This window comes from Stenella coeruleoalba, assembly GCF_951394435.1.
Source record: "Stenella coeruleoalba genome assembly, chromosome: 1".
Lineage (NCBI taxonomy): Eukaryota > Metazoa > Chordata > Mammalia > Artiodactyla > Delphinidae > Stenella > Stenella coeruleoalba.
This window is the reverse complement of record NC_137169.1, coordinates 169,318,804-169,341,966: the sequence shown is the minus strand read 5'-3', so window position 1 is coordinate 169,341,966 and position 23,163 is coordinate 169,318,804. Positions and strand designations below refer to the sequence as shown.

The following is a 23,163-nucleotide window of genomic DNA, read 5'->3' as shown; positions in this document are numbered from 1 at the left end:
ATTCTTCTGCCTCAGTTTTTCTGCTATAGATCCCTTCTAGAGAATTTTTAATTTCATTTATTTTGTTGTTCATCACTGTTCGTTTGCTCTTTAGTTCTTCTAGGTCCTTGTTAAACGTTTTTTGTATTTTCTCCATTGTATTTCCAAGATTTTGGATCATCTTTACTATCATTACTCTGAATTGTTTTTCAGGTAGACTGCCTATTTCCTCTTCATTTGTTAGGTCTGGTGGGTTTTTACCTTGCCCCTTCATCTGCTCTGTGTTTCTCTGTCTTCTCATTTTGCTTAACTTACTGTGTTTGGGGTCTCCTTTTCACAGGCTGCACGTTCGTAGTTCCTGTTGTTTTTGGTGTTTGCCCCCAGTGGCTAAGGTTGGTTCAGTGCGTTGTGCAGGTTTCCTGCTGTAGGGGACTAGTGCCTGTGTTCTGGTGGATGAGGCTGGATCTTGTCTTTCTGGTGGGCAGGTCCACGTCTGGTGGTGTGTTTTGGGGTGTCTGTGACCTTATTATGATTTTAGGCAGCCTCTCTGCTAATGTGTGGGGTTGTGTTCCTGTCTTGCTAGTTGTTTCACATAGGGTGTCCAGCACTGTAGCTTGCTGGTCGTTGAGTGGAGCTGGGTCTTGGTGTTGAGATGGAGATCTCTGGGAGATTTCTGGTATTTGATATTACATGGAGCTGGGAGGTCTCTTGTGGACCAGTGTCCTGAAGTTGGCTCTCCCACCTCAGAGGCACAGCCCTGATGCCTGGCTGTAGCACCAAGAGCCTGTCATCCACATGGCTCAGAATAAAAGGGAGAAAGAAGAAAGAAAGAAAGAAGGAAAGAAGGAAAGAAAGAAGAAAGAAAGAAAGAAAAGGAAAGAAGGAAGGAAGGAAGGAAAGGAAGGAAGGAAGGAAGGGAAAGAAAGAAATAAAATTAAAAAGTTATTAAAATAAATTATTATTAAAAAAAAGTTTAAGTAATTTTAAAAAAGGAAAGAAAGAAAGAACAACCAAACCAAAAAACAATTCCACCAATGATAACAAGCCCTTAAAACTATACAAACAAACAAACAAAACCGGACAGGCAGAACGCTAGGACAAATGGTGGAAGCAAAGCTATACAGACAAAATCACACACAGAAGCATACACATACACACTCACAAAAAGAGAAAAAGGGAAAAAATATATATATATCGTTGCTCCCAAAGTCCATCTCCTCAATTTGGGATGATTCGTGTCTATTCAGGTGTTCCACAGGTGCAGGTACATCAAGTTGACTGTGGAGATTTAATCTGCTGCTCCTGAGGCTGCTGGGAGAGATTTCCCTTTCTCTTCTTTGTTCGCACAGCTCTCGGGGTTCTGCTTTGGATTTGGCCCTGCCTCTGCGAGTAGGTCGCCGGAGGGCGTCTGTTCCCTCTTAGACAAGACGGGGTTAAAGGAACAGCTAATTCGGGGTCTCTGGCTCACTCAGGCCGTGGGGGAGGGAGGGGCACGATGCGGGGCGAGCCTGCGGCGGCAGAGGCCAGCGTGACATTGCAGCAGCCTGAGGCGCGCTGTGTGTTCTCCCGGGGAAGTTGTCCCTGAATCATGGGACGCTGACATTGGCGGACTGCAGAGCCTCCTGGGAGGTGAGGTGTGGATAGTGACCTGTGCTCGCACACAGGCTTCTTGGTGGCGGCAGCAGCAGCCTTAGCGTCTCATGCCCGTCTCTGGGGTCCGTGCTGATAGCCGCGGCTCGTGCCCGTCTCTGGAGCTCCTTTAAGCGGTGCACTTAATCCCCTCTCCTCGCGCACCAGGAAACAAAGAGGCAAGAAAAAGTCTCTTGCCTCTTCGGCAGCTCCAGACTTTTTCCCGGACTCCCTCCCAGCCAGCTGTGGTGCACTAGCCCCCTTCAGGCTGTGTTCACGTCGCCAACCACACTCCTCTCCCTGGGATCCGACCGAAGCCGGAGTCTCAGCTCCCAGCCCCCGCCCGCCCCGGCGGGTGAACTGACAAGCCTCTCGGACTGGTGAGTGCTGGTTGGCACCGATCCTCTGTGCGGGAATCTGTCCGCTTTGCCCTCTGCAACCTTGTTGCTGCGCTTTGCTCCGCGGCATGGAAGCTTTCCCCCTCCACCACCCGCAGTCTCCGCCCGCGAAGGGGCTGCCTAGTGTGTGGAAACCTTTCCTCCTTTACAGCTCCCTCCCACTGGTGCAGGCCCCGTCCCTATTCTTTTGTCTCTGTTTTTTCTTTTGCCCTACCCAGGTAAGTGGGGAGTTTCTTGCCTTTTGGGAGGTCTGAGGTCTTCTGCCAGCGTTTAGTAGGTGTTCTGTAGGAGTTGTTCCACGTGTTAGATGTATTTCTGATGTATTTGTGGGGCGGAAGGTGATCTCCATGTCTTACTCGTCCGCCATCTTGAAGCTCCTCTCTAATTTTATAATTTTTTTCTGCTATTTTTCATCTTTTGCCTCAACTTCATTTTCTTTTTTGCGGTACGCGGGCCTCTCACTGTTGTGGCCTCTCCCGTTGCAGAGCACAGGCTCCGGACGCGCAGGCTCAGCGGCCATGGCTCACGGGCCCAGCCGCTCCGCGGCATGTGGGATCCTCCCGGACCGAGGCATGAACCCGTGTCCCCTGCATCGGCAGGCAGACTCTCAACCACTGCGCCACCAGGGAAGCCCTCAACTTCATATTTTAACATCTCTGATTTTTTTTTTCTGCTATCAAATTAAAAAAAAAATTCAGAGATCTCTCTCTCTCTCTCTTTCGTTCTTTGAATGTCCCTTTTTTAGAGCATCCTGCTTGGGTCTGCCTCATCTCTGTGAAGATTTTAGTACTTCCCTGGTGGTTTGTTTGTTGTTTCTTCTGGTGTGGTCTCTGCTTCCTTTGAGTTGCTTTCTCCTGGTTGTTTTGTTCTCTGACTTCATTTTAGATGATTTTCTTAAAGATCTGGTGACGCTTGGCTGTCTTTTCACAGTGTAGAATGGGGCTATAAAACTCCACATGGAAACTGTGAAGCTAGAGGGCTTCCCTTTAGGGTGAGCTGGTTGGGACTTTTCTTTGGGGAAACCCGGATGTCAGTACCTTTAGGTGCTTTCCGTTAGGCTGATCAGATGCCCTCGCAAAGAGTCTTCCAATTTCCTGCTTCTGGTAGTCTGGGAGCCCAGTGGGGAAGGAGGAGGGCTGAAGAGGCAGAGCAGGTGGATCTGAGCATTCATTACAGGAACCGTCTCCTGGTTCTTATCTTTTCACTGCACTACCCCCAACCTCCCATGTGCTCCGTTTCCCCAGACCAGAAGTTTTCTTTAGAGAATAAGCCTTCAGTCCTCTGCTGGTTTGTGTGGGGAAGGGCAGTTGTATGGAGGAGATTTGTGCTTCTCAAGTAGACTTTCTACCAATCCTCCTTTTTCAGACCTACCTTCAACCCTACATCCAGAGGTACCTGATTCCACCAACTCATCAATCTGCACAGGATCTGAGTTTAAATCAGGTTACTTCTGGGGCTTTCCTTACTTTGGGGTAAAGATGCAGTTTTCTTGAATTGGCTGCAAGTTATTGCTTGCACATCTGCTTTCCAGATTCCAAAATATTGTTTTGTCTTTTTTCTCCATTTTGTTTGTCCTAGGGGGTTTATTCCTTAAAAAAATCCTTGCGTCTGTTACATTAACGGAGATTCTGAAGGAAGCAGAGATTCAATGCATGTATTCAATTGCTATCTTTAACAGCTAATTTGAGGCCTCTCAAATTATTTTAAACAAGTATCTTTAACCCTTTCTTTACTTTTCCTCCCCACAATCCTTCAAACATTATTAAGAAGCAGTACAGTTATCTAATTTAAATGTCATTTCTAGAATGTTACCTTTTTTCTTCTAGCAGAGTGCTTTTTTTCCTTTTTTTAACTTTTTCTTTTACATTGGAGTGTAGTTGATTAACAATATTGTGTTAGTTTCAGGTGTACAGCAAAGTGATACAGGTATACATATACAGGTATCTGTTCTTTTTCATATTCTTTTCCTATTTAGGTTGTTACATAATATTGAGCCGAGTCCCCTGTGCTGTACAGTCGGTCCTTGTTCGTTATCCATTTGAAATACAGCAGTGTGTGCATGTCGATCCCAAACGCCCTGACTCTCTCTCCCCCGACCCTCTTCCCGGTAACCATAAACTTGTGCTCTAAGCCGAGCAGAGCACTTTTGAACTTGAAAAGCCAGTGTGTGCCTTGTAGAGGGAAGGAGGAAGAGCATGGACGGGAACTAGTTCATCCCCAGACTCAGTGATCTCCTCTTGAATTACTTAAAGGTGACTCTATCTAACATTTTAGAGGATTAACAAGTGAAAACTAGATCTGAACCCTGAAGTTTGCACAGCTTTTTTGTTTGTTTGCTCGTTTGCTGGCATTATGAAATATTTAGGAGGAAAAAACTTGAAAACTCTGTTTTTTAAACTGTCTGACCTTGGTTAGTGGCCCTGAAAATAAGTAAACGGAAGTTGCCATGTCGTTCCTGGGGCTGCAGAACACATGCCCATGGCTGTGTGGCTTTTCTCTTTAGTCAGAAGAAGAGATAGAAAACTTGAGCCTGTGATAATAATAATAAACCTGCTAGATTAAGCGGCACCCTGATTTCCAGGATTCACACGCTCGCTGAAGTGTCTCAAGGGAAATGACATTGCCCCTCAACATGCATCATTCTTTAGCCTAGAGGAGCATCAGAGGAAGGGGTGATCCTGGAAAAGTGTGTGAGATTTGGCATCACACAGACCTAGATGACCACGATTCAACTTCCGTCTCCATCGTTGAATTGCCACGTAGATTAGTACCAACTACTTAGCGGCTCTGAGCTGCACCTCCTGCTCTGTATATTAAGAACAATAACATCTTCTTGGAAGGATTAGAGACACGGTTTGTAAATCTGCCAGCATCATGTCTGACACTTACTAAGTGCCCAGGGAGAGGTAGTTGTTAGGTTATTATGGTGGTGGGCAAACACATGGAGATGTCTCACAAGAATATGAGTCAATTTCCCCTCGTGGGCTAGAGAAATATACAAAGTAGCTTGGGGATACAAGGTCTAGAAAGAAAAGAAAAAAAGAAAAAGAATAACAAGAAAAGAAAGAGAGAGAGATCTCAGTTGGGAATGATATATTCTCCCTCCTGGATAAATGGTTCCATGTGAACTATCCCAGATTAGTGAGGCAGGGATGTGGTGAAATAGGGCATATAATTCGTGTTGCAGTCCATTAGGATGGATCAAGTCTCCTCTGCTTCACAGAAGCTCATCTCTTGAGCTTCATTTAAATAGTGTGCTGAGCCCTAGTGCCTGAGAACAATCATGTCCCTCGTCACTGCCAGCGAATAACCTTTTATTTACAGCAGTAAACTCCAAAGCCTCCAGAAATTAACGTGGAGTTAATTTTAGTAGAGACACAACAAATGAGGCTGCCTGAACTGAAGGGAGAAGGAGAGGGTACATGCAGTCACATTAAGTAGGGCAGAAGCAGCAGTCAAATATGCCAAGAGATCTGAGACCTCTCAGTGGAACAATGACTTTGGGTGTGTGTGCACATCTATGTATAAACTCGGTGCGTGTGTGTGTTTATGTTAAACCCACGAAGACACACACGTCCCCGCCACAGGGAGCTTTAGCAGGACGGTCACAGGAGAGATTAAGGAGGGAGTAAGGATGAAGGGGAGTGGTGAGACTGTAGCCCTGAATTGTAGACACCAGTGTAGGTTGGAGACTTCAACCTCCTGTCCTCTCTTCCTCCTGCCCTTGACTTACATTGCTTTTGATACAGAAAACCTATGTCTCCCACACTGTTTTAAACCATGAAAAGTAACAAGATTGCCTTGATCTTTTGTTCGGAAAGCCTTGAAAAATAATCCATTTGTGAAGCTGAAAACCAGGAATTGAAAAGAAAAAAAAAGAAAGGAAAAGAAAAGGGGAAAAAAAAAAAAAACCCCAACCCTTGGTGTTTCACTTGCCTAAACCGAAGTATTAACTCTTGTTTCTCTCTTTTCTAATAGTCATAAAGTGAGCTTCCTCTGGATGGAAGTCCCTTTACTCTGAAGCCACTGGTTTTAACAAGAGACAGCTGCCTTATGAAGAAAGCAGCTGCGATCTTCAGGAGCTTTACTTTTGTTTCTCATTTTATTGACCGCCACGAGCAGGTTGCTGTATTCTACCACTTACAATCTAAGGTTTCTGTGCAGCATGGAAGTTAACATGGGTGGCCTCCGTCCCTGGAGTGACGTAGAACGTGGCCCCAACGTGTAACTTCAGGTAGAAGCACAAACTGCGGTCATTTGATTTCGAGTAATACTCCAAGTTCCTTTTAAAGGCTGAAGGGTTTATTAGAATAAGTGCAACCCCTTTCTGATAAATGGGATCACATCTGGCTGCATCAACAACACAAACCTCCCAGTATTCAGAGAGTTGAAGCTGGCAAGGGAGTGGAACATTATTTATAGTGATCTTTGCTAAGTAAATCATTTAAAAAATGGCTTTCTAAATGTAATATTTCCCTTTTAAGAAGTCCTCCAGAATTAAAGGGGCTTTACAACGGAACATGAAACATATTGCAGGGAGAGAGACAGAAGCCGTCTTGATTAATGCCCACGATTATCAGCGATGCAAATCACTTTCACTTATTAAGTCTTGTTTAATATCCTAATGACGGCTTCTGAGCAGATTTGGTAATTCCACAGAAAGTGACTGTGAACTAATGCCCTTTCAGCATGTTGAGAATCAGCAGTACTATAAAGAAAACCTCATTTACCATAATTCCTCGCCTGCCCAGGACCCTATTCTCAGCTTCTACTTCGCAGCAGGAGACAATTAACCTTTTCAGTGCCAGAAGTGATTCCCAGCACTCTCCAGCTGCGAAGGCCAGCAGGGTCAGAGGAAGATGGAAGTTCTCTTTAGTTGTCGCTCCCCTAGAACAGTTCTAAGAAACCGGACTGCGGCGGAGTAGTAGGGATTTAAAATGTAGCTGCCGGTTCTGTCATTGGGCACGTGTGGTATCTTGCACCAAAGTCTTTTCAAATGCCCACGCCGGGCATTGGCATTGCTTATTCAGCTCGAATCAAAAGGCTGCCAGAAATGAAAGCAGACACGCGGAAGAAAAGCCTGCTTCACCCCGAAATGCTGGCCTGCCTTTGTGATCTGTCAGGAAGTAGGTTTTATTGAGGTTGGATATTCGGGAGGTGGCCCCGGGGGTGGTGATTTAGGGGTTTGCCTTGGGCTTTCTTTTACAGCTGGGCTCCTCTTTCATGGCTCTGCTTGTACTTGGGGCCGTGGAGACTTGGAGACGGCCCAGGGCTGGGGCCTGTGCTGAGCCCTTCTCTGTCTGGGTGGCCACACCCACCTGTGGATGCAGAGTGACTTCCTAACATCACCACTCCTTGTCTCCTGAAGCAGTGTGTGGAGGTGAGGCAGAGAAGGACCCCGCCGGGACAGATGTACCTGACCAAGGCCATGGGCTAGTGAGGGGTATCCTCCACTCACGCCCCTCCCAGCTCCCCTGGGGGAAGCCCCTCCAGGCAGCCATGCCCTCTGACTTTCAGGAACGCCCTTTCACTCCTCTCCCTCCCTCAATCTGGAGTGTCAACCGCTGTTCTGGTATTAAAGAGGCTTTGCATTTGGGTAAAGACCCGAGGAAGGAACCAGGCAATTTCCTGGTCTGCTTTGGAACATAGAACAGCTCCAAATGGGTCTAAAGTGACCTTCTCCTTGTCCTAACTGGACCCATACCAAGACTGAACAGCCCCCAATCCAGGGACTCCAATGGGCCAAACACAAAACCTTCTTGTTTCATAGCACGAGCACATGAAGCATTGCTTATTGCTGATGAAAGGAAACCACCATTCATTTTTCCTTCCAAAAGATTTCCGGGGCAGAGAAAGATCAAGGGGAGCAATGGGTGAGAGAGGAAGATGGTGAGGGTTTGGAGGATGAAATGCTGATTCTCTGTCAAGGAGGAGGACAGAGAGTTGGGATGGGTTCTGGGCCACTTTGTACCCTACAGACCCCAGGTGGAGAGATACACTGCCCCCGAGTCCACCATCCCCTGGTGGGGCGGTGGAGGTGGGATCCATCCTACGTGAGTGCTGGAGACAGGGTACAGGAAGGTCAAGCAACGGTATGTTAGAACACGATTTCAGAGCTCAGTGGAGCCATGAGGAATCTCCCCTTCTCAGCCTGGCATCCTAATTCGTGCTGCAGGCTGCCCCGCCCCTCCCTGCACGCCTCTATGTTTGTTCCTCACGTTGCACATCTCAGCTTTTAGCGTGCTAGGGCCTTCAGTCATTTAACTTGTCTACTGCTTCTTTTCTGTCTCCCCTGCTAGAATGTAAGCACCGCGATGGATCTCCATGCACGGACGTGTTTGGGACAGCGCCCCTGGCAGGCGCTGAACAAATGAATGAGTCTGGGGGTTAAAGGACTGTCTCTGTAGCACAATGGAAGGGTCTTAGACTAGAAGGTGAAGGAATTAGGTTTGTGTTGGCTCAGCCTTATGGAAGCCACCACACATTGAAGACCTTTGACCAACTGTTTAAACTCTCTGAGCTGACAGATCCTCAGCCCTAAGATGGGGATTGACATGACCTCATTTGGCCTGTTTCTCTGTAGGGCAGCAGAAAGGGGGATGTGGTAACGCTTTGAAAACCGTGAGGGGTTAGATAAGTTTTGGGTTTTGCCATTGGTGGGGACAGGCCTGCAGCTACTTCATTTTATTTAAGTCCCACTTTCCTTGTTCCCCTTTTCTGTACTCAATGCTCACATGCCCGCTTCTGCATGAAATGTTCCCTGATCTTCCCCGGGCAGAATCCCTCCCCCTTTGTTTGTGCCCCTCTGTCTACAACCTCATTCCAACCTTTCCTGTTATCCTGTCTGCGTTGCATGCCTCTCTGCATCCACAGCAATCATAATGCAACTGCCGTCTGCTGAGGATCCATTACGGGCCCGGCACTGCTGTAGAGGTGTGACATTAATGAACTCATTCCAACCTCAAACAACCCATTTGACAGTTGAGGAAGGTGAGGCATGCAGAATTAAGTCAATAGGTCCAAAGTCATACAGCTGGGAGGTGGGGTGGTCAGCATCTGAATGCAGTCAATTAACTCCTGTCCCACTATCTGTGCCCATGGCCTCTCAGGGCTGCATGGTGCTTGCGTGCTGGAGAGCACAGCAAATGTTGCACAAGCGGGCAAATCTGTGGATGGGACTTTCTGCCTCTCTACTCACCAAGAGGTTCTGAGAAGCAAGTCGAAATGGGTGTGAGGGTGCTCATAATGAAAAAGCAATAAGCACTTACAGCTTATTGTTATAATTAAATAGTTTTAGTGACAATGAAAGTAGAAATGTCTAGAACATCATTAAAGAAGCATCTATGAAAATATCCACCATCTGTTCTTGGGAGGTTTTGTAAATGCTCTATAAAATGACTCACAGATTTCTAGACTTCTTTTTGACCCCCTGCCAAACTTTCAGGTTAATGATATCTGGGCGATCTTTGCTTCAAACTCACTCTGAATTTTTTCTTTTTTTTTTTTTTAAACATTGTATTTCTTTTATTTTCTATTTTTAAAAATTGTAGTAGGGTTTCCCTGGTGGTGCTGTGGTTAAGAATCCGCCTGCCAATGCAGGGGACACGGGTTTGAGCCCTGGTCCGGGAAGATCCCACATGCCGCGGAGCAACTAAGCCCGTGCGCCACAACTACTGAGCCGGCACTCTAGAGCTCACGAGCCATAACTACTGAGGCTGTGCGCCACAATTACTGGAGCCTGCGCTCCTAGAGCATGTGTTCCGCAACGAAGAGTAGCCCCCGCTCACCGCAAATAGAGAAAGCCCACGTGCCCAACAAAGGCCCAATGCAGCCAAAAATAAATAAAATAATTTTTTAAAAATGGTGATAAAATAGGCATAAAGTTTACCATTTTAGGTGCAAAGTTCGGTAGCATTAAGTACATTCATATTGTGTAACCACTGCTACCATCCATCATCTCCAGAAGTTTTTTCATCTTCCAAGATGGAAACTTTGTACCCATTAAACAATAGCTATCTTTTTCCTCTTCCCCAAGCCCTGGAAACCACCATTCTACTTTCCATTTCTATGAATTTGACTACTCTAGGTGACTCATATAAGTGGAATAATACAGTATTTATCCTTATGTGACTGGCTTATTTCACTTAGAATAATGTCTTCAAGATTCATCCATCTTGTAGCATGTATCAGAATTTCATTTTTTAAATGGCTGAATAATATTATACGTGTGTGTGTGTATACCACACTTTGCTTATCCATCCATCTGTGAATGGACACTTAGGTTGCTTCCACTTTCAGCTATTGTGGATAACACTGCTATGAACATGGGTGTACAAATATCTGTGTGAGACTGTGTTTCAGTTCTTTTGGGTATATACCTAGCAGTGGAATAGCTGGATCATATGGTAACTCTATTTTTAATTTTTTGAGGAACCATGAAACCATTTTCCACAGCAGCTGCACCACTTTACATTCCCACCAGCAGTGAACAAGAGTTCCAATTTCTCTGTACCTTCATCAACACCTGCTATTTTCTGTGCTTTCTTTCTTTCTTCTTTTTTTGGTTTAACATCTTTATTGGAGTATAATTGCTTTACAATGATGTGTTAGTTTCTGCTTTATAACAAAGTGAATCAGCTATATGTATACATATATCCCCATACATATCTCCTGCCTTTTGCATCTCCCTCCCACCCTCCCTATCCACCCCTCTAGGTGGTCACAGAGCACCAAGCTGATCTCCCTGTGCTATGTGGCTGCTTCCCACTAGCTATCAGTTTTACATTTGGTAGTGTATATATGTCTGTGCCACTCTCTCACTTCGTCCCAGTTTACTATTCCCCCTCCCTGTGTCCTCAAGTCCATTCTCTACGTCTGTGTCTTTCTTCCTGTCCTGCCCTTAGTTTCTCAGAACCATTTTTTTTTTTAGATTCGATATATATGTGCTAGTATACGGTATTTGTTTATCTCTTTCTGACTTACTTCACTCTGTATGACAGTCTCTAGGTCCATCCACCTCACTACGAATAACTCAATTTCATTTCTTTTTATGGCTGAGTAATATTCCATTGTATATACGTGCCACATCTTCTTTATCCATTCATTTGTTGATGGACGCTTAGGTTGCTTCCATGTCCTGGCTATTGTAAATAGAGCTGCAATGTACATTGTGGTACATGACTCTTTTTGAGTTATGGTTTTCTCTGGATATATGTCCGGTAGTGGGATTGCTGGGTCACATGGTAATTCTATCTTTACTTTTTTAAGGAAACTCCATACTGTTCTACATACTGGCTGTATCAATTTACATTCCCACCAACAGTGCAAGAGGGTTCCCTTTTCTCCACACCCTCTCCAGCATTTGTTGTTTGTAGATTTTCTGATGATGCCCATTCTAACTGGTGTGAAGCGATACCTCATTATAGTTTTTATTTGCATTTCTCTAATGATTAGTGACGTCGAGCAGCTTTTCATGTGCTTCTTGGCCATCTGTATGTCTTCTTTGGAGAAATGTCTATTTAACTCTGGCCCATTTTTTGATTGGGTTGTTGGTTTTTTAATATTGAGCTGAATGAGCTGTTTGTATATTTTGGAGTTTAATCGTTTCTCCATTGACTTGTTTGCAAATATTTTCTCCCATTCTGAGGGTTGTCTTTTCGTCTTGTTTGTGGTTTCCTTTGCTTTGCAAAAGCTTTTAAGTTTCATTAGGTCCCATTTGTTTATTTTTGTTTTTATTTCCATTTCTCTAGGAGATGGATGAAAAAAGCTCTTGCTGTGCTTTATGTCAAAGAGTGTTCTGCCTGTGTTTTCCTCTAAGAGTTTTATAGTGTCCAGTCTTACATTTAGGTCTCTAATCCATTTTGAGTTTATTTTTGTGTATGGTGTTTGGGAGTGTTCTAATTTCATTCTTTTACATGTAGCTGTCCAGTTTTCCCAGCACCACTTATAAAAGAGACTGTCTTTTCTCCATTGTATATCCTTGCCTCCTTTGTCATAGATTAGTTGGCCATAGGTGCGTGGGTTTATCTCTGGGCTTTCTATCCTGTTCCATTGATCTATATTTCTGTTTTTGTGACAGTACCAGACTGTCTTGATCACTGTAGTTTGTAGTATAGTCTGAAATGAGGGAGTCTGATTCCTCCAGCTCCATTTTTTTTCCCTCAAGACTGCTTTGGCTATTCAGGGTCTTTTGTGTCTCCATACAAATTTTTTTTTTTTTTTTTTTTTTTTTTTGCGGTACGCGGGCCTCTCACTGTTGTGGCCTCTCCCATTGCGGGTCACAGGCTCCGGACGCGCAGGCTCAGCAGCCCTGGCTCACAGGCCCAGCCGTTACGTGGCATGTGGGATCTTTCTGGACCGGGGCACGACCCCGTGTCTCCTGCATCGGCAGGCAGACTCTCAACTACTGCGCCACCAGGGAGCCCCCCGATACAAATTTTAAGATTTTTTTTTTCTAGTTCTGTAAAAACTGCCATTGGTAATTTGATAGGGATTGCATTGAATCTGTAGCTTGCTTTGGGTAGTATAGTCATTTTCACAATGTTGATTCTTCCAATCCAAGAACATGGTATATCTCTCCATCTGTTTGTATCATCTTTAATTTCTTTCATCAGTGTCTTATAGTTTTCTGCATACAGGTCTTTGGTCTCCCTAGGTAGGTTTATTCCTAGTTATTTTATTCTTTTTGTTGCAATGGTAAATGGGAGTGTTTCCTTCCTTTCTCTTTCAGATTTCTCATCATTAGTGTATAGGAATGCAAGAGATTACTGTGCATTAATTTTGTATCCAGCAACTTTACCAAATTCATTGATTAGGTCTAGTGGTTTTCTGGTGGCATCTTTAGGATTCTCTATGTATAGTATCATGTCATCTGCAGACAGTGACAGTTTTCCTTCTTCTTTTCCAATTTGGATTCCTTTTATTTCTTTTTCTTCTCTGATTGCCGTGACTAGGACTTCCAAAACTATGTTGAAAAATAGTGGCGAGAGTGGACAACCTTGTCTTGTTCCTGATCTTAGAGGAAATGCTTTCAGTTTTTCACCATTGAGAATGATATTTGCTGTGAGCTTGTCGTATTTGGCCCTTATTATGTTGAGGTAGGTTCACTGTACACCCACTTTCTGGAGAGTTTTTATCATAAATGAGTGTGGAATTTTGTCAAAAGCTTTTTCTGCATCTATTGAGATGATCATATGGTTTTTATTCTTCAATTTGTTTATATGGTGTATCACATTGATTGATTTGCGTATATTGAAGAATCCTTGCATCCCTGGGATAAATCCCACTTGATCATGGTGTATGATCCTTTTAATGTGTTGTTGCATTCTGTTTGCTAGTATTTTGTTGAGGATTTTTGCATCTATATTCATCAGTGATATTGGTCTGTAATTTTCTTTTTTTCTAGTATCTTTGTTTTGGTATCAGGGTGATGGTGGCCTCATAGAATGAGTTTGGGAGTGTTCCTTCTTCTGCAATTTTTTGGAAGAGTTTGAGAAGGATGGTTGTTTGCTTTTCTCTAAATGTTTGATAGAGTTCACCTGTGAAGTCATCTGGTCCTGGACTTTTGTTTGTTGGAAGATTCTTCATCACCGTTTCAATTTCAATACTTGTGATTGGTCTGTTCATATTTTCTACTTCTTCCTGGTTCAGTCTTGGAAGGTTATACCTGTCTAAGAGTTTGTCCATTTCTTCCAGGTTGTCCATTTTATTGGCATAGAGTTGCTTGTAGTAGTCTCTTAGGATGCTTTGTATTTCTGCGGCGTCTGTTGTAACTTCTCCTTTTTCATTTCTAATTTTATTGAATTGAGTCCTTTCCCTCTTTTTCTTGATGAGTCTGGCTAATGGTTTATCAATTTTATCTTTTCAAAGAACCAACTTTTAGTTTTATTTGTCTTTTCTATTGTTTTCTTTGTTTCTATTTCATTTATTTCTGCCCTGATCTTTATGATTTCTTTCCTTCTGCTAACTTTGGGTTTTGTTTGTTCTTCTTTCTCTAGTTCCTTTAGGTGTAAGGTTAGATTGTTTATTTGAGATTTTTCTTGTTTCTTGAGGTAGGCTTGTATTGCAGTAATCCTCCCTCTTATAACTGCTTTTGCTGCATCCCATAGGTTTTGGGTCATCGTGTTTTCATTGTTATTTGTCTCTAGGTATTTTTTGATTTCCTCTTTGATTTCTTCAGTGATCTCTTGGTTATATAGTAATGTATTGTTTAGCCTCCATGTGTTTGTGTTTTTTACATTTATTTCACTGTAATTGATTTCTAATATCATAGCATTGTGGTCAGAAAAGATGCTTGATATGATTTCAATTTTCTTTAATTAACTGAGGCTTGATTTGTGATCCAAGATGTGATCTATCCTGGATAATGTTCCATGCGTGCTTGAGGAGAAAGTGTAATCTGTTGTTTTTGGATGGAATGTCCTATAATAATCATTTAAATCTATCTGGTCTATTGTGTCATTTAAAGCCTGTGTTTCCTTATTCATTTTCTGTTTGGATGATCTGTCCATTGGTGTAAGTGAGGTGTTCCCCCACTATTATTGTGTTTCTGTCGATATCCTATTTTATAGCTGTTAGTAGTTGCCTTATGTGTTGAGGTGCTCCTATGTTGGGTGCATATATATTTATAATTGTTATATATTCTTCTTGGAGTGGTCCCTTGTTCATTATGTAGTGTCTTTCCTTGTCTCTTGTAACTTCCTTTATTTTCAAGTCTACTTTATCCGATATGAGTATTGGTACTCCAGCTTTCTTTTGATTTCCATTTGCTTGGAATACCTTTTTCCATCCCCTCACTTTCAGTCTGTATGTGTCCCTAGGTCTGAAGTGGGTCTCTTGTGCACAACATATATATGGGTCTAGTTTTTGTGTGCATTCAGCGATCCTGTGTCTTTTGGTTGGAGCATTTAATCCATTCACGTTTAAGGTAATTATCGATATGTATGTTCCTATTACCATTTTCTCAATTGTTATGGGTTTGCTTTCGTAGGTGCTTTTCTTCTCTTGTGTTTCCCACTTAGAGAATTTCCTTTAGCATTTGTTGTAGAGCTGGTTTGGCGATGCTGAATTCTCTTAGCTTTTGCTTCTCTGTAAAGCTTTTGATTTCTCTGTCAAATCTGAATGAGATCCTTGCCTGTAGAATAATCTTCATTGTAGTTTCTTCCCTTTCATCACTTTAAATATGTTATGCCAGTCCCTTCTGTCTTGTAGAGTTTCTGCTGAGAAGTCAGCTGTTAACCTTATGGGAGTTCCCTCATATGTTATTTGCCATTTTTCCCTTGTTCCTTTCCATAATTTTTCTTTGTCTTTAATTTTTGTCAGTTTGATTACTATGTGCCTCTCATGTTTCTCTTTGGGTTTATCCTGCCTGGGACTCTCTGTGCTTCCTGGACTTGGGTGGCTATTTCCTTTCCCATGTTAGGGAAGTTTTTGACTATAATCTCTTCAAATATTTTCTCGGGTTCTTTCTCTCTCACTTCTCCTTCTGGGACCCCTATAATGAGAATGTTGTTCCGTTTAATGTTGTCCCAGAGGTCTCTTAGGCTGTCTTCATTTCTTTTCATTCTTTTTTCTTTATTCTGTTCCATGGCAGTGAATTCCACCATCCTGTCTTCCAGGTCACTTATCCACTCTTCTGCCTCAGTTATTCTGCTATTGATTCCTTCTAGAGAATTTTTAATTTCATTTATTTTGTTGTTCATCATTGTTTGTTTGCTCTTTAGTTCTTCTAGGTCCTTGTTAATCATTTCTTGTATTTTCTCCATTCTATTTCCAAGATTTTGGATAATCTTTACTATCATTTCTCTGAATTCTTTTTCAGGTAGACTGCCTATTTCCTCTTCATTTGTTTGGTCTGGTGTGATTTCCTTGCTCCTTCATCTGCTGTGTGTTTCTCTGTCTTCTCATTTTGCTTAACTTACTGTGTTTGGGGTCTCCTTTGTGCAGGCTGCAGGTTCATATTTCCTGTTGTTTTTGGTGTCTGCCTCCAGTGGCTAAGGTTGGTTCAGTGTGTTGTGTAGGCTTCCTGGTGGAGGGCACTGGTGCCTGTGTTCTGGTGGATGAGTCTGGATCTTGTCTTTCTCGTGGGCAGGAGTGTGTCTGATGGTGTGTTTTGGGGTGTCTGTGACCTTGTTATGACTTTAGACAGCCTCTCTGCTAGTGGGTGGGGTGTGTTTTTGTTTTGGTAGTTGTTTGGCCTAGTAGGGTGTCCAGCACTGTAGCTTGCTGGTCATTGAGTGGAGCTGGGTCTTATCGTTGAGATGGAGATCTCTGGGAGAGCTTTCACCATTTGATTGTACGTCGATCCGGGATGTCTCTGGTGGACCAATGTCCTGAACTTGGCTCTCCCACCTCAGAGGTACAGGCCTGACACCCGGCCAGAGCACCAAGACCCTGTCAGCCACACAGCCAGGTACATGGCGAGTTTCTTGCCTTTTGGGGAGTCTGAGGTCTTCTGCCAGCATTCAGTAGGTGTTCTGTAGGAGTTGTTCCACATGTAGATGTATTTCTGATGTATTCGTGGGGAGGAAGGTGATCTCCATGTCTTACTCTTCTGCCATCTTGAAGGTGCGGTCTGATCTCCTCTTTTTTTTTTTTTTTTTTTTAAATAGCTTTCTGAACAAATGTGAAGTAGGTCACTGAATTTTTGAATGGTTCAGTTTTTGTGTTCGTCTTCCATATGTCTCAATTAATTTTCACCTTCAAAACACAATTTTTGCCACATTAAATAGTCTTGATTCTGTCATCTTGAATTTCTTCATTCCTTTATTTATCAGCCTTCAAGTAGATGGCCCAACATGTGCCAGCTACTGTCCTAGGTGCTGGAACATCCTCATGAGTAGGACTATCACATTTCTCTAGATTTCAAGGTTGAGTTTGGTCACATAGCATATAATTATGGTGCTTTGTTACCCAAAGGTATAAATTATCCCATTTATAGCTACATTTGAAAATATCATCATTTAAATTGTATAAGACAAATGCTTAATTGTACAGGACCATGAAATTCTTACTCCTAGAACCCCAAATTCTCTGGATACATGAGGATTTGACTCTATAGGCCCTTCACTTATTTTTTTTTTTAATAAACTTTATCTTTTAGATTTACTACAAAGTTAGTATAGTGAGTTCCCATAAATCCCAAACCCTATAATTAACATCTTTCGTTAGTATGGTACATTTGTTACAATTAGTGAACCAATATTGATAGATTATTATTAATCCACAGTCTGCTCAGATTTTCCTAATTTTTACCTAGTGTCGTTTTCTGTTCCAAAATTCCCGTCTAGGACACCACATTGCATGTAATTGGCATTTTTCCTTAAGCTCTTCTTGACTGTGACAGTTTCTCAGACTTTCCTTGTTTTTGATGACCTTGACAGTTTTAGGAGTACTGGTCAGCTATTTTGTAGAATGTTTCTCTACTGGGACTTGTCTGATGATTTTCTCATGATTAGACTGAGCTTATGGGTTTTGGGGAGGAAGGTCAGAGAGGTAAAATGAATTTTCATCACATCACATCAAGGATACAATCAGTGTGTCACTGCTGACGTTGACCTGGATTGCTTAGCTGAGGTCGTTTTGGTCATGTTTCTCTACTGTAAAGTTACTCTTTCTTCCCCTCTTTGTCTACTATACTCTTTGGAAGGAAGAGTATCACAAGATGTCCTCTCCTTGAGGGTGGTTATCTACATAAATTATTTGGAATTCTTCTGCATGGGAGACTTGCTTCTTCTCTCAGCTTTATTTATCCAATCACTTATTTATATAATGAAATAAATATTTTATTATATAATATTTTATATTTTATAATATTTTATGATATTTTATTATATATTTTATTTATATGTAAAATAAATACCGTGAGTTTTAATTTATATTTATTTATTTTATACCTTGGGTCATAATCTAGCACTGCTTTATTTATTTTGTTGCTGAAATTGTTCCAGCTCTGGCTGTCTGGAGCTCTTTTAGCTGGCTCCTGTGTGCCTTCACTGTAGTCACACATCATTGTGGGTTTTTTGGTTTGTTTCTGAGCTCTTCTTTACTTTCTGGCTCTACAAATTGCTTCAGGCTCATCTTGCATATTTCCTGCCTGAGTCCTAGAATCAGCCGTTCCTCCAAGCATCCCTGGTTCCTTTTATTGGAGAATGGTATTAGAAATCATGATATAGGTGCTAGGTGTGTTTGTTGCTACGGGGGTGTCATTGCATTTAGGCCCTCTCAGTTACAAAAGAAATATAAATAGGCCCTTGAATTTGATTACTATTTTAGACATTTTGAATGAAAATATATATAAAATATATTATGCACTTTCCTGCGTTCAGTAACAGAATACGATCAACATAATTTTTCTGGTGATGTTAATATTTTTTATTTTTGTATTGAAGTATATTTGATTTGCAGTGTTTCAGGTATAAAGCAAAGTGATTAAATTATATACATACACACACACACACACACACACACACACATATATTCTTTTTCAGTTTCTTTTCCATTATAGGTATTACAAGATGTTGAATATAGTTCCTTGTGCTGTACAGTAGTTCCTTGTTTTATATCTATTTTATGTCTAGTAGTGTATATCTGAATAATCAACATAGTTTAACCTGTTCTTGGGATCTCAAGTATTGTCTTGAATGATGGTTATTTGAGGATGATACAGTAATTGCCCTCAGCCCCTCACAAGCTTTGAAAGACTGTTCGTACACCACAGTGCCATGTTATTGTGCCATTTGAATCCTGTTCTGGCTTTTTGTAATCTTTCTAATTTATTTCCTCGTGGTGTCTTTAATAACCTCCTCTCCTCACCTCTAGTTTACTGTTTGTAATCTGCTCTCTCCTAGTAATCAGATAACCAAGTTTGGTTAGGCTGTTCGTGAAGTAAAAGCAAAGAGGAACTGAGTAAGGATCTGAGATTCACTCCAGTAAATAAAGTGAATCTTGTAATACCAATTTTTGACTATGCAGAAAAATCTCCTTCCCTTCTTCTATTTCTTACTTCCTGTTTTTCACCTGTCCTCTAGTTGGACAATAGTACTGAATCGTTTAGGTCGAATATATGTTTTAAATGTGAACACCAAATGTATGTGGGGTACAGGTTTTTCCACGTGACTCTTGTGTCTACGCCCTCAAATTCTATTTAAATAGCTTTAAGTGCAGTGAAAACAGCAGCAGACTTGAAATCACTAGAGTTGAAATGCATGTGAGCTCTGGCTGTCTTGCTCTGACTCAGGCAGGTCACTCAGCCTCTCTGGGCCCAAGGTATCAGATAGAAAATAAAAGAGTTAGCCCAGAATCCCTAGGTTCCTTTCCGGCTGTAACATCCTGTGACTTCTGAGTAAGCTTTATTAATCTTAAAAGAACAATGTGATCAAATGTACTGGAGAGCATGTAATCTCAGCTAAGCTGCCTTCAGACTGAGTGACCTTGGGAAAGTCACTCTAAAAATACCTACCTCAGAGACACACACGTGTACATGCAGGCACTTATTATATAATAAAGGAGGCACTACAAATCAAGAGGTGAAGTGTGGATTGCATGCAGATAATATTGGGAAAACTGGTTCAGTCTGTGGAGGAAAATAAAACTAGATCTTCACATAAGGTCACTAGATGCATTAAATTCCTAAATGAGAAAGATTAAATTATAAATTTATAGAAGAAAGTTCAAGAGAATATCCTTGTGACTAGGGATGAGAAAAGTCTTTAAACAAATGTCAAAACACAAACTTTAAGGCCCTCCCACCAAAAGATGAAATTGATTTCATCCAAGTTAGATGTATGCCAGCAACATGGATGGATCTGAGAAGTGGGAAAAAAAGTAGAAAACAGACTATGACACGTAAGAATATCATTTGCAAAATTAGAAACATTCACAGGAACCAGTAATATATATTTTGCAAGAACACATTCAAATGAATGGAACGATAGACTTTAAGAAGGTTGACTCCAGAGAGGAGAGAGGAAGAGCTTTGCAGTGTTCTCTGATGATCATGTGTTTCATATTAAGTCATGTATATGTATGAACACACATATATTTTTACTATAGTTTTGCATAAACATCGCTTACCCGGGACTGTGAACTGTGAGTCCCCCAAGGGCAGTAATTATCACTTAGCACACAGTAGGCATCTCTCCTGGTGGGATGAATGAATGAATATACATGGACCATCTCTGTCCTAGCTGCTTTGCTGGGATTTTGTGGAGATAACTTCAGATAACAGGCATAAATGCTCACTGAGACTTTAAAGGCTGTTGGTCTGGAATGATCCTTAGGATTTATCTGGCCCAGTGGTGGTGAATTTCAGAGGTGGGTTTAAGGATAGATGGGTGAACTGAAAAAATAAAAAGTCTCATACTCTGGGTCAGCCCGCTGACCTTTTTCTAAACTCAGGTATGGATTCAAAGACCCATCATTAATATTTTACAGAAAAAACGGCTTTTTAACGTCATTGGGTAAGATAAATATCAAGTACTATGGGAATTAAAAGAGCCATTGAGATATATTGAGAATATCATAACAGGATTCTGAGAGACGCTAATTGTTGAACTAGGCTATGAATGATGGGTTTTTTAACATCAGAGAAGTAGAACATTTAAAATAAAGAATAGCTCCTTTGATGAAATAATTTAGCTTAATGAAAACTTTACTGCATTCTTCCCATTTTTCTCACTTCTCCATGGCAACTTCAATGCAACCTGGACCGTGAGCCACTGAGCTTTTCCAACTTCAGAAAGTGTTTTCCCTCATTCTGATAGATCTAGAACTACAATCCAAGCTCTGACTCACAAAATAGCTTTCTCCAACTCAACACACTAAGTTCTTCTGAAAGAAGTCCCCAAGATCCTGCGAAGTCCTGGTGGAAATTCCCTCTCGTGTTGGCCAGCTCTGGGTCAGCAGGCAGATATTTAAAAAGAACACTTCTTCTGGTCCACTGAAGGGTGAGAGGTGTTTTGGACTCAGTGTGGAGAGGAACTTGAGTTCACCATGTGCACATCCCAGACCTGTTGCTATAGCACTCGAAATAAATGAGTCACAGGGGAAACACAGTGGGAAATGGTGACAGCTATATGTGTAAATCGAGGGTTGGTTACCCAGCCAGCCAACAATGATAAGCTTCCCTTCAGCCATAAACCTGACCCAGCTGTGGGGCGTGAGCAAGCCTGTGTAAAGGGAGGGAGAAGGTTTATTTCCTATTGGCATCGAGTCCTTTTGAACCTTGACCTTCCTCAAACTGTCCTTATTTGATAAATGCAGTGTCCCAGAAGCCGAAGAGAAGTAATAGAACGCTGTGCATCAGCCATCTAAAACAACAGACCTCAGAATGAGATAGGGAACAACTATTCCACTGCAAGAAGAGCAATAAAGACGGATGTGCAATTTAGAAAATGCACCAACTCTGGGTCCCCTAAAAGCATTTGATGAGGGTAAACAAACAGTAGAGGTGATTCCTTCATCTCCTTTGACTCACTTTTGAATGTTCCAGTTCATCCATAATTTAAAAAGATAAACACACCAAATAGACCTTTAAGTGTTGTTCATGTTTCTGACACATTGTGATGGTGCTCAAGAAAGAGAAGCCCATGGCAGCCAAGTGAGTGGTGTTATATCTGTTTCTTATCATCCTAACAGCTGCCCTAGTTCCAGCTGTGAAAAGTAGTAAGGTAGCCGACAGTTTTGAATTACCAGAAACCCTAGTAGGACCAAACAAAACTTTTATAAAGAAGCACCAAGAGAGCTTCCCTGGTGGCACAGTGCTTACGAATCCGCCTGCCAATGCAGGGGACATGGGTTCGAGCCCTGTTCCGGGAAGATACCACATGCCGTGGAGCGACTAAGCCCGTGCACCACAACTACTGAGCCTGTGCTCTAGAGCCCACGAGCCACAACTACTGAGCCAGTGAGCCACAACTATTGAAGTCCATGCACCTAGAGCCCGTGCTCCGCAATAAGAGAAGCCACCGCAATGAGAAGAAGCCCGCGCACTGCAACAAAGAGTAGCCCCTGCTCGCCGCCACTAGAGAAAGCCCGTGCACAGCAACGAAGACCCAATGCAGCCAAAAATAAATAAATAAATTTATTTTTTAAAAAAAGCACCAAGAACTCAGTAAAAGACAGAGGTAGTCACATGGGTGCACATGTGCCCCCCCCTCCAAAAACACACACACACACACCCTCATGAGAATCCACCCACCAACAGAGACTGTGTCGACAAAGGCAAAGGGAAGGGGAAAGTTAAACTCAGAAGCGGAAAGAAAAACGATGTAATTTGGTTGTTGCATTATTCAGATTGGCTGCTCATAGTTATAACTTTCCTCTGTAATCTTACAAGGTTATTTTGGGGGAATAATACGTTTCCCACATTGAAAGCTTTTATAGGACTCACAGAATGAACATAGGAAAGAAACCAAGGGAGACAAATGACAACATTAATGAGGAATTGATTTCAAGAGGGGCCAAGGGGATGTTATGTGATGAAAGAGCTTCAAACCAATATGGACGTAGAGTCCTGAGTTCCTGAGCCTCCAGAGGGCCACCTCTCCCCGACCCTGCTATTCTGAAGGCCAAGGATGATCTACATAACCTAATGCCTTCCTCTCTGCATGCTCTCTTCCCTTCAATTCACTCAGCAGATCACCACCAAAGTAACTCTACTAAACACAGTTCTAATATAAAATGATTTCTTGCTCACAATTCTTCCATGGGTCTCCTGTGTCCACCAAATAAAATACTTTTCTAGCTCTATACATTCTTCTCTGTGCTTTAGTTAAACGACCTGCTGTCCATTGATTAAGAAGTTCCTCCCTGGACTCTTTCCTCCTGACCTTCCTTCCTGATCCATGCCCGCCTTCCAGGGGCTCCAGCCCTGCTGTTGAATTCTTGCCCATCTTTCAAGGCCTATTTCAACTATTGCCACCTGATGTCTTATCTGAAAACCTTGATCTATCCCGATGGATCTTTGAATTCCTATAGTAATTTATACTTATCTAGCATTATTTTAAACTATTTATACTTATTTAGGTAGAGAAATAATTATATTTATGTAGAGAAATAATTATGTAGCTAATTAACTATATAATGTGGATAAATGATTGTATTTATCTAGAATGATTATCTTTATATAAATTACAGCATTGATCACACCTCCTCTTGC

The 23,163-nt window shown here is 42.0% G+C and overlaps 1 long non-coding RNA gene across 1 annotated transcript in view; it reads left to right on the top strand.

The window, feature by feature from the left end:
• Positions 1 to 23,163, top strand: part of LOC307191208 — an 80,953-nt gene that overhangs the window by 33,599 nt on the left and 24,191 nt on the right. The window lies entirely within an intron of this gene.